This window comes from Schistocerca serialis, chromosome 8, assembly GCF_023864345.2.
Source record: "Schistocerca serialis cubense isolate TAMUIC-IGC-003099 chromosome 8, iqSchSeri2.2, whole genome shotgun sequence".
Taxonomy (NCBI): domain Eukaryota; kingdom Metazoa; phylum Arthropoda; class Insecta; order Orthoptera; family Acrididae; genus Schistocerca; species Schistocerca serialis.
The window spans coordinates 283,877,874-283,891,099 of record NC_064645.1 but is presented as its reverse complement, the minus strand read 5'-3'; positions in this window follow the sequence as shown (position 1 = coordinate 283,891,099).

Sequence of the window (13,226 nt, the reverse complement as noted above, 5' to 3'; positions counted from 1 at the left end):
CCTCTCGGCCACCCCGGCCGGCCTTGACAGATAGTTTGCATGAGTCTTCTCAGTCATTAGCATAGTAATGCCGATACCGTATAAAGTGCACTTATAAGAGAACGAGCCGGAGGCTTCAAACTGACAACCGCTGAAGGGTCTTGGCAACGGAAGAAGACACGTTCCCTATAAGAGCATTTGGATCGAAAACTGGTCAGCAGAGGGACGTGGATGCTCACTCACATGAGGAGAGAGCGAGAATCCTCACACATTGATCGCTCACTGCCCACAGTTTGGGTGAAACCAATGAAATGGAGACTGCGAGAGAAGAGCAGATGGTTGTAATGTGTTTTGGATAACGGCGATTCTACCTGCTCACACTGGAGGCTTTGCCCCTTTGACTTGGTTTGATGACCACATCTCGTCTCCAGGGACCACTTGTTATAGGAACTCTTTCACTCCCTTGGCATTGCACTGGTGATGCTCAAGAGTGAGAGACCCATTCAAAATGTTTTCTGTGCTGGTTGAAGGCTATGAAGCACCCTTCGAGCACACACTTTGCGAAATTTCAATCTGGCCTCAATGGTGGTGCGAAAACGAACCAATTCTGCAGCAATATCTGCTACCGTAACACGCATGTGTTGAATAACGATGGCATCTACCCGCTAGACTATGGCCTCGGTAATGCGGTGTGGCGTTCCATATCGCACATGATCGGCCAACGACGTCTGCCTTCCTCTGAATCGCTTGTGCTACGCCTTGACACATGCAGCGCTATCTGTATACTTGTTTCACTCATTCTTTGGTTAATTTCCATTCCCTGTACTACTTCCGCTGCCAGGAAAGTCGCTACATCTCTCTGTTCTTCTTTTGAAGCTTCCATTTAGCTGTTTTGATCACGACTAAGTACCTTGGACGGTCGACTCGTGCACGTGCTCGTTCTATCGTCATGCACAAGTGCACCCGCGTCCCTTTGGCGGAAATTTTCGGACCTAAGCGTTCTTATAAGCACCAAACTTTGTTTCATTGACAATGCGATTATAATCCTATTTTAGTAGTTTTCATTTACAGTCGTCGACCTGTTTCTATTTTAATGCGTCAACATTGGCCGTAATTGCTTCTTGTACTTGTTAATTTCTCCTCTTCTGGGCACAAACACTTTGGCGTATGTTTGACACACCGTTGTTGTGCTGCAATAAGGACTGCAGGCGGCGGGTCGGTGAGCCTGTAAGGCCCCTGATACACTGATACATACTCTCCGCCGGTCTGTTCTCTGTCAACTGCTGAAGCAATCGGTAAATCTGTTGGACTCTGGGTGAGATGGGTGCTAAACAAACGATCTCTTATTTAGTTCGCAACACACTTTCCTGTATGTAATTCTTTTCTGTGTCGCGTACGAATAAATGTGGAAACTGCACGTCAGTTATGTCGACAGTTGAAAATTGAAAACTGCAGACGAATTCAACTTGCAGAAGTAAAGGCAGAAAGGTTAAAGATGTACTACACGAAGATTTCAGGAAGGTTGATGTTATCGAAGAATTTATACGATTTTGTTAGTACTGGAAGACAAGCTAGAAAAAAATTGCCTGTATAATTTGTTATCCTAGCGTTACTGGATCTATAGTCCGATCAAAATTACCGGAAGGTTCACATTTCACGGGTTGGAGCTGATTCCTCTAATCAGAGCGTTCACCGTCACTCCCGAACCATTATTCGGCGCCATACTGCCACAACAGATTGCTAGTTCACTTCCAGTTCCATGTTCGGGTTTCTTTCTTGCTGTGTTTGTATCTCACATGACGGATCCTGCCGTTTTATTTCTATTTCACGACACATGATAAACAGACCATAAAAACAGCGATGCCAACGTAATACACATACCTTTCATACCCAGCACTAACCGAACACTACAGGATTCTTCCGTACAAGACGTGATTCATAGTCACATTAACAGTCATTATAATCACAGAGATCAGCTTGCACTAGCTAAGATTCGTACAACATTACGTGAAGCCGCATTTTTGAAGGCTGCAGTCCATCATTGTGACTGGACCAGCAGAATCATTAATCTAATAACCTATTGCATTATAATACACGGTCTACAGCTTTGCTTCCGCCGTTTTTTCTCGAAGTTCTAGGTTTTATTGTGGAAAACCTACAAAACGATTATGATTCATAGAGCTGCCAATCGCTGCCCACTACATTCTCCCATGTTTCGGATAGCATACGAATCCCGTGGTGGAAGAACTGGGCGTCGTTTGTGGAGATCCAGGATTCGATTCAATTTTGCACGTGTTCATGTGCTGGTCAGCCAGACTTTTTGCCAGTCATCGAAAAAGGTGGTAGTCAGAAAGAGCAACGTATGGAGAATACTGCGGGAGGGATAGGACTTCTCAGTTCAACGTTTCCATGCATATTTTGACGGGATTTGCGACGTGGGGTCGAGCACTGACCTGCTGAAAAATTACCTTTACGTTTCTATCGCTGTATTGTGGCCGTTTGTGTTTCAGTGCTGGGCTCGAACCCATCAGCTGCTTTCGATAATGATGTCCTGTGGCTGTCTTTGTGTGTTTCAGTACCTACGAAAACGTTCTGTCGTCCACCGCCATGACGGTCTTCGACATCAAAATCACCGTTCATATGGAGTTGAAACTAATCTCTGAACGTTCTTCCCCTAATAGTTTCCTCACCATTGATCTTGCCCAGCATTTTAAGAGTCACAGACGCAGATTTCTTCATGTTAAAGCAGAAAATTAAAACTTCCCGCAAATGGCGAGAAATGGGTACATAAGTTGACGTACTTAATCGAGAATAACCTTATGAACAATCACAAATCGAGTAATATTTTATGGCATTGTGTTACTAGATGCCTAATCTTATTGTATTACACCTATGACCAAGCACCTGAACCCAACATGGCGCTACTAACGTCTATTGCAAAACGGCGGAAGCAAAGTTCTAGACATAATAGAAAAACGCAGTCGTTAGTGTATGGACCCGAAGGGTAATAAACAGTAGGTCCGAATCTCGACAAATGCAGTGAATTTTTTTATTTATTTCTAAAGGTATTCTAAAAACTTTGATTATTTGTTTTATTCAATTAATGTAATTGTTTTATTTCCAGCACTTTACCGCGTATTTACTTTTCTTCCTCATATCCTTTTTTCGTTCGGAATTTGACTGTGTCACCTATTATCTACAACCAAGTGAGTTTCGGGTAACCAATGATAGCGAGAATTTGCAGTATGCTTTTAGAGCTGAAACAAATTTTTCTGGCTTGAGTTTGTTCGTAGAGGTTAGCTTTAATAGCCGTGGACTAATCGATCGTGATTCAAGTTCTGCCGTAGACCGTCCACAGCCGTTGTCTCGGATATATTGTACATCACGACTATGCGGGTAGGTTAGGACGAAAGTTTGAATTGAGACCTACAAAACGTGTCATGTGCTGCAGTTTACTCATTGGTCACTTAAAATCAACTGGCGAGGGGGCATCTCCATCCAGTTTCCGTCATACTTCGCGGCGACCTATTCCAACACTGCTCCGCGCTGCGAATTAACAGCATTTGTGAAGTGATTTGCCGTGTTTTTTTCTCTCCTATATCCGAGCGCTAAGCGGCATTGGATGTGGAAACACTGTAGTGACAACTGACAGACGTCAGCCGTCAAGTAATTTTAATCAAACATCTTTTTTTGTTAATAGAGGAAGTATTCGCCACAGTATGAATGAAATTATAACAATGCTTAGAAGATTGGACTAAATCAGAGAGTGGCGTTGGAGTTCGGTGGGAGAAGGATTTCGCAAGAGATTATGCAAGCATGGGATATTAAGCAGTTTCTTTGAATTATTAGTATAAAACTTACAATGCCGAATCACATGCGTGAACAGACAAATCTAGAACTTGTTCTCTATCTTTCAAACTCGATATCTCTTGATATAACAAAATGGATATGGTAAAATAATTTTTCTCCTAACCGTAACAAAATAATTTAAACTAGAAAGGGGCACAAAATTATTCGGTAGAAAAGTTAACCTAAGATATATATAGAGTTCCTATCCTAAGAGTAGGCAGGCGCATACTCTCTTAGTTTGTTGCAGATATTCGCAGTTTTGATGCTCTTCACTTCTTTCATGTGGACCCCAACGTCAACGGAAAGTGTTGGTTCGTTTCGCATCTTCACAAACAAAACGACTTTTAAAGCAGAATTTCTTGTTCAAGCGACTGAGGAGCAATTAGTGTAGCCATGGCAGTTCTCCGTCGATGCTGGTTATTCTTCCTATTTCGTTATCCCTCTTACTAATGATCAATTAAATGGACAAACGACAATCGATCGCACTGGAATAACTGAGGTCTGCTCTATCGAATGGAGACGTAAAATTCCAGTTAATTTTTTTTTTTTTTTTTTTTTTTTTTTTTTTTTTTTTTTCCTGGGTGTTGAATGAAAGACGCGATGAGCAGTGTTCACCTGTTCTGACTGCAGCTGCACATTGCAAAAACAGAATTGCAAACATCAGCCAAAACATGAGAGAAAATGCACCTTCCGACTCTCCGATTGGTCAATAATTATGTAATGACGTCGCTGACGCTGTCAGCTTCGGCATTGGAGACGCCATCGCTGGCTATTTTCTGCATAAAGAGCATGCTTTCATGGACCGCTAATATTATACTCTGAAGCGCCAAAGAAAGTGGTGTAGCCATGCCTATTCAAATACAGAGATGCACTATGTGATCAAAAGTATCCGGACACCTGGTTGAAAGCGACTTACAAGTTCATGACGCCCACCATCGGTAATGTCGGAATTTAGTATGGTGTTGGCCCTCCGTTAGCCTTGATGACAGCTTCCACTCTCGTAGGCATACGTTCAATCACGTGCTGGAAGATTTCTTGGGGAATGGCAGCCCATTCTTCACGGAGTGCTGCACTGAGGAGATGTATCGGTGTCGGTCGGTGTGGCCTGGGACGAAGTTGGCGTTCCAAAACATTCCAAAGGTGTTCTATAGCATTCATCTCTGTACTCTGTGCAAATGGTTCAAATGGCTCTGAGCACTATGGGACTTAACTTCTAAGGTCATCAGTCCCCTAGAACTTAGAACTACTTAAACCTAACTAACCTAAGGACATCACACACATCCATGCCCGAGGCAGGATTCGAACCTGCGACCGTAGCGGTCGCGCGGTTCCAGACTGTAGTGCCTAGAACCGCTCGGCCAACTCGTCCGGCCTGTACTCTGTGCAGGCCAGTCCATTACAAGGATGTTATAGTCGTGCAGCTACTCCGCCACAGGCCGTGAATTATGAACATGTGCTCTATCGTGCTGAAAGATGCAATCGCCATCCCGAAATTGCTCTTCAACAATGGGAAGCAGGAAGGTTCTCCAAACATCAGTGTAGGCCTGTGCTGTAGTTGTGCCACGCTATACAACAAGGGGTGCAAGCACCTTCCATGAAAAACAAGACCACACCTAACACCAACACATGCATATTTTACTGCTGGAACTGCACACGCTGCTAGATGACGTTCACCGGGAATTCGCCATACCTACGCCCTGTCATCGGATCGCCACATTGTGTACAGTGATTTGTCACTCCACACAACGTTTTTCCACGGATCAATCGTCCAGTGTTTATGCTCCTTACACGAAGTGAGGCGTCGTTCGACATTTACCGGAGTGTTGTGTGGCGTATAAGCAGCCGCTCGACCACTAAATCCAAGTTTTCTCACCTCCCGCCTAACTGTCATAGTACTTGCAGGCGATCCTGACGCAGCTTGGAATTCCTGTGTGATGGAGTTGATAGATGTCTGCCTATTACACATTACGACCTTCTTCAACTGTCGACGGTCTCTGTCAGTCGACAAACGAAATCGGCCTGCACGCTTTTGTGCTGTACGTGACCCTTCAGGTTTCCACTTCACTACCACATCGGAAACAGAGGACCTAGGCATGTTTAGAAGTGCGGAAATCTCGCGTACAGACGTATGACACAAGTGACACCCAGTCACCTGACCATGTTTGAAGTCAGTGAGTTCCGCGGATGGCCCCATTCTGCTCCCTCACGTTGTCTGATGTCTAAGGAGGTCGCTGATAAGTGCCTAGCGGTAGGTGGAGGCACAATGCACCTAATATGAAAAGCGTATCTTTTTGGGGGTGTCCGGATACTTTTGATCATATACTGTATGTAAACAGGCAGAACATGGCCCTGTGGTCAGCAACGCCTGTACAGGGTGAGTCACAAACTATTGGTACCTAGAATAACACCGAACATATGATAGTAGCTGAAAAGTTTGTGGGACAAATGTTGCATGGGACAATGGAACCCATAATATGACGTTGGTTTTTTATTGTTAGATGGGGTCGCGTCAGAGATATGGTCAACTTTTTTTTTTTTTTTTGATGGGATGCTCTAGTTCGGTACTTATTTTCTGATAGCGACTATAGAGACGAATACAATGATGTGTAACAGTAAGACCTTTGAAGGTAAACCAAGGTCAATAAACCTGGCATGAATGTCTATTTACAGAAGGTGTTCGAAGTGATGACCATTGGTATCAGTGCAGTGCTGCAATCTTCTTATCATGGACTGAGTGGTATTACTTATCACTTCGGCACTTATCGAAGCACATGCTCTGACATTCCTCTCTTGCAAATCGTTCAAATAGTAAATACGCGCATCTAACGTGCCACTGACACGTAAACACCATTCGACGGTTACGCAATTCAACACTGATAGGAACGGTAAAGGCTGTATCGTAGAATCAAACGAATGTGAATGACGTATTCCTTCAAACAACTAGTCGGCATGCTTCTCATTTACGGAGAAAGCCAACGAAATTCAGTAAGAGCTAGAAACTTGTGGTGTCACCGCCAGACACCACACTTGTTAGGTGGTAGTTTTAAATCGGCCGCGGTCCATTAGTACATGTCGGACCCGCGTGTCGCCACTGTGTGATCGCAGACCGAGCGCCACCACAAGGCAGGTCTGGAGATACGGACTAGCACTCGCCCCAGTTGTACGGACGACTTTGCTAGCGACTACACTGACGGAGCCTCGCTCCTTTGCCGAGCAGATAGTTAGAATAGCCTTCAGCTAAGTCCATGGCTACGACCTAGCATGGCGCCATTAGCCTTACATAGCAATTGATACTTATCGTATAAAGCATGTCTCATCAAGAACGATGTATCACGTTAAGTATTCCAGCAGCTACGTACTTTTCTTTATAGCATTCATCACGTATACTGTTTCAGACCTCACGCCATCCTTCGTGTGTTTATAGCGTGCATTGCGGTCCCCTCAAATCACACTGTGTTGGCACTTCTGTCGACACATCAAAACTTATGCGCTGAAAGATTTCCTCAACGTTCTCATCCTCCACGTCGTACATGAAAATATGTGTATGATAATGTGAGTACAACTGGATCAGAAACATTTCCGGCGAAGGAAATTTACTGACGAGGAAACGGATATTGGGACTCTTTCCACTGTGGTTCGAGATCCTTGTGTTAGTTCGCGTCACATCGCAAGGGAATCTGGAACCAGAGCAGTGTTGTTCGTGTTCTGTATCGCCAAAAATATCATCCTTACCATATCAGTCTCCACCAAGAATTAACTGGTACGGATTGTATGCGTCGCATTGAATTCTGCATATGAGCTCAACTTCAGATTCAGAGGCATCACACATTTATTAATTTTATTTTATTAACTTACGAGGCTACATTCACGAGCTATGGAAATGTTAATTTGCATAACATACATTACAGGGCATCTGAAAATCCATGTTGGCTGCGGCAAGTTGCACACCAGAAACCGTGGTCTGTGAATGTATGTTGTGGGATTCTGGAGGACAGAATTATAGGCCCCCATTTAATCGAAGGATATCTTAATGGTAGGAATTACACCACATTCCTGCAAGAAACATTAGGTTTGTTATTAGAAGAAATACCTTTAGGAACAAGGAACAGAATGTGTGTGGCAAATTTTTCGCTGATGGCTAGAAATGAGTTGCAGAGACAATTCGCAAGTCGTTGGACTGGATGCGGAGGAGACGTTTCGTGGCCGGCTCGTTCACCGGACTTGACGCCCCTGGAATTTTTCTTGTGGAGATCCGTAAATACATTGTTTATAAAGACGTTCCAACTACACCTGAAGATATGCGAGGGAGAATAGTCAGAGCATGTGCTTCAATAACTGCCGATGTGATAAGGAAAATCACTCAATCCATGATAAGAAGATGGCAGCACTGCACTGATATCAATGATCATCACTTCAAACAACTTCTGTAAATGGACATTCATGTCACCTTTGAGACCTGCGTTGACCTTCAAAGACCTTACTGTTACACATCATTGGATTCGTCTCGATAACCGCTATCAGAAAATACATACCAGTCTATAGCATACCATTAAAAAAAAAAAAAAAAAGTTGACCTTCATATCGCTGAAGCGACCCCACCTATCAACATAAAACCAACCTCATATTATGGCCCCTTTTGTCCCATGCAACTTTCGTCCCACAAATTTTTCAGCTCCTAGTATACTTTCGGAATTATTCTTGGTGCCAATAGATAGTGACTCACAATGTATAACACAGAAAGTATCTGGCGCAGTTGTTAGATCGGTTACTGCTGATACAATGGCAGGTTATCAAGATATAAATGAGTTTGAAAGTGATACGCTATAGCCGCCGCACGGGCTATGGGACACAGCATCTCCGAGGTAGCTATGAAGTTGGGGTTTCTCCCGTATAACCATTTCACTTGCGTACCGTGAATATCAGGAATCCGGTAAAACATTAAATCTCTTATATCGATGCTTGTATAAAATGGTCCTGCATGAACGGGACCAACGACGACTGAGGAGAATCGTTCAGCGTGACAGAAGTGCAACCATTCCGTAAATTACTGCAGATTTTAAGGCAAGGCCATCAATAACTGTCAGCGTGCGATATTTTCAACGAAACATCATCGATATAGACTTTTGGAGCAGAAGTCCCACTCGTGTACCCTTGATGATTGCAAGACACAAAGCCTTACGCCTGGCCGGAGTCTGTCAAGACCGACATTGGACTGTTCACGATTGGAAACATACTGCCTGGTCAAACGAATCTCATTTCAAATTGTATCGAGCGGATGGACGTGTACGGTTATAGAGACAACCTCATGAATCCATAAACCCTGTGTCAGCAGGAGACTGTTCAAGCTGGTGCAGAGTCTGTAATGTTGTGGGACGTGTGCAGTTGGAGTGATATATGGGACCCCTGGTACGTCTAGATACGACTCTGACGGGTGACGCGTACATAAGCATCCTGTCTGATCACCTGTATCCATTTATGTCCATTGTTCATTCCTATTGACTTGGGCAATTCCAGAACGACAATACTATACCTCACACATCCGGAATTGCTAGAGATTGACTCCAGGAACACACTTCTGAGTTTAAGCACTTGCGCTGGGATGCCTTGCAACATGCTGTTCAGAAGACCTCGACCCCCTCGCACTCTTATGGATTTATGGACAGCCCTCCATGATTCACTGTGTCAGTTCCCTCCAGCAATACTTCAGATATTACACGAGTCCATGTCACGTCGTGTTGCGGCACTTCCGTGTTCTCGCGGAAGCCCTGAACGATATCAAGCAGGTTTTCCAATTTCTTTGGCTCTTCAGTGTATCTCGTGTCACGATTGAAGATCTTCTCATAAATTCTTATTTCTACAGCATCTCTAATTAGATAATTCCAATATGAAGAAGCCTGGGACTAAAATGTTGTTTCGTCAAATAATATTTTATGTTTGTTTGTGACGATGTGCGCAACAACTGCAGATTTCCCGATTCTCTAATTTTACGAGTAACATGTCGTTTTCGTTCTGAACGACGTTCGGAAACGGTGCGGATGAACTGACCGATGGAACTGTTTCCGCACCCACAAATGATGATGTAAATCCGAGGGATCCTGCGACGAAGGCTGTCCTTAACAGGGCCTATCATTTGGTTCATCTTCTTGTTTCGCTGGATGCAGCGCCGCAGAAAGGAAGGAATGCACTCGGTGGCTTATCACGTGAATGTTCAACATTTTCACATTTTCCTTTCTTGGAGCACGCTAACTTGATATCATTTAACCCATAGCCGTTGTTTCGGAATACATACTTCAGATGATTAATTTCGGCATCGAAGTAATACTCGTCAGAAGCTACTGTCTACTGTCTACCAGTTTATTTAAAGCTGCTCTGTTCTGGACTGGATAGTGATAACACTAGGCGATAAGATATAAATCAGGGCGCGTCGGCCTTTGGTATAGTGTGAGGCAGAGAACTCCATCCTACTTACGTTGTGCCAAAAAATCTAAATATGGCAGCTTTCCCTCTATCTCTGTCTCGATAGTGAACTGCATGGCTGGGTGCACACTGTTCATATGTTCACGGAAGTCGTCAAGAGCTTCTACGTCGTGTGGCTAGACCATAAACGTGTAGTCAACACAACTATAAAATTAGGATGGGCGAAGTGGAGTCAAACGTAATGCCCGTTGCTCATAATGTTCTATAAAATTGGAGGTGATTTCCGGAGAAAACGGAAATCCATAGCCATTCTGTGCGTCGTTGGATAACATTTACTGCAATACTAAAAGTCGTTGGTCGTCAACATAGAGATAAAATGAAGATGGGTGGACGGGAGGCAAATGTAATGAACGTTCCTCATAATGATCCATAAAGATGGTGCCCATTGCCGGAGACAACGAAAGGCCCAAATGTACGTAGTCGTCATTAGATGACGGAAAAACTTCATCGTTTCAGGAGGAAAATGCCCTGTCAACAGTTTTAATGTGCCCCCATACGAAGTTTTGAAAACATTGAGACCGTATTAAAGCTGACTAAAAGGTCGTTTGGGGTCCACTTCCGTCTGTTTAATGTTCTCAGTGAACATCTGAGAGATTCTTATGTGATATTCACAGCGGCCAACTATCGGAGTAATCACCTTTGTTAAACGTCTGGCCTCTTGTCAAGCAGAGGATGCCACAAAAAATAAAAAAAATAAAAAATTACAGTTCTATCGTTTCCAGAGGAAAATTCTCTGCCAACATTTTTAATGCGTCCTCCACAGGAGCTTTTGAAAATAGTGAGACAACTTCGAGTTGACTAAAATATCGTTTGGGCCAACTTTCATCTGTTTAATTTTCTCAATGGACATCTGAAAGATTTTGATGTGATGTTCACAGAAGACACCTATTGGAGTAATCATCGTAATTAGAAATTTGGCCAGCCTGTAAATAGGAGAACCAATAGCTACAACAATTTGCCTCAACGGAAATAGCTTCTTTGTAGACTATAGGTAATCCGTAGAGCCTATGAAGTCTAGGAGCTCGTGCTCTAAGATTTTCGATGACATTGTGTGCTCTATCAGAGAATTTTATCAAAAAACCTCTGCTCTTCATACAATTTAAGTTTTTTAATCTGAGGCCGTGTCCGACCACCACAGGCCCCATTGTGTTTAAACAATTGACGTCTTTGTCACACACAGACGCCAGCACGCAAACAGTTACGAACATCGCTCAAAAGCTCCGCTTGCCAGTCATTATAATGGAAAATCTTCCATGATCACATCCTGGCTCGCAGATACCGTATCTTCGAGACGTACGTACGTAAACACATGAAAATAGTTCTGCAGCTCAACGATGCCCCACGTTACAGCCGGCCACACCCGATGTTGACCGTTCGCAGTCGACTGATGCCCCTGCGCTGTCTCTCGGACTTTATGGCACCCTTCAGGTTGTCCATACACTTTTGCCGGCGTATCCCAATTGCCAACTCGATCCACTGTACCTCACCTCCTGTCCGATACGGATGGCGCACGCACGTCCTCCAACTTCCCGGAACCACGCTCACGCGAGCAGCTCCTGGATCGTCCACCCCAATACTGAAGAGGCTCGGCCTCGCATTTCCATACAACGTTTGTCCGCTGCATACCACGGCCTCCAGGCGATGGCTCACAGAAGGTGCTGATGTAACTGATTCTGCTCCAGTCTTCCCACTTCAAATTACGTTCCCACACCTGTTCCTTCCGTCGACGGGTAAATACCGGGTGATCAAAAAGTCAGTGCAAATGTGAAAACTGAATAAATCACGGAATAATGTAGATAAAGAGGTACAAATTGACACACATGCTTGGAATGACACTGGTGTTTATCAGAACCAAAAAAATACAAAAGTTCAAAAAATGTTTAACACTTGGATAGCAATAATTAGCATAACAAAGTAAAAGAAAGCAAAGATGATTTCTTTACAGGAAATGCTCAATATGTCCACCATCATTCCTCAACAATAGCTGTTGCTGTGAACAGCACTGTAAAGCATGTCCGGAGTTATGGTGAGTCAATGGTGTCGGAAGTTGTCTTTCAGCATCCCTAGAGATGTCGGTCGATCACGATACACTCGCGACTTCAGGTAACCCCAAAGCCAGTAATCGCACGGACTGAGCTCTGGGGACCTGGGAGGCCAAGCATGACGAAAGTGGCGGCTGAGCACACGATCATCGCCAAACGACGCGCGCAAGGGATCTTTCACGCGTCTTGCAATATGGGGTGGAGCGCCATCCTGCATAACCATCGGACGTTCCAGCAGGTGTTTATCAGCCAGTCTGGGGATGATGCAATTCTGTAACATATCGGCGCATCTCTCACCCATCACGGTAGCAGTTCCAAAACCAGAATCACGCATTTCCTCGAAGAAAAACGGCCCGATAACGGTAGATGTGGTAAATCCAACCCGTACCGTGACTTTCTCCTCGTGCAATGGAGTTTCCACAACAGTTCGAGGATTTTCAGTAACCAATATTCTGCAGCTGTGGGCGTTGACAGACCCTCGGAACGTTAAATGAGCTTCGTCGGTCCACAACACGTTACTCAACCAATCGTCATCTTCCGCCATCTTTTGAAACGACCACACCGCAAATGCCCTCGGATTCACTAAATCGCCAGGTAACAGTTCATGACGCCGATGGATTTTGTACAGACAGCATCCGAGGGTACGTCTAAGTGCCAACCAAATTCTAGTGTATGGAATTCCGGTGCAACGTGCGACTGCACGAGCGCTGACTTCCCCGTGCATAGACGAACCCGCTACAGTCTCCATTTCTTCCTGAACTGTCTCAGCAGCATTACGCCTTGTGCTCGGTCGGCCACTACGCGGTCTATCGCCTAAGCGATCCGTTGCTTCGAACTTCGAAATCATTCTCGCCACAGCTGCATTTGTCAATGGACCTT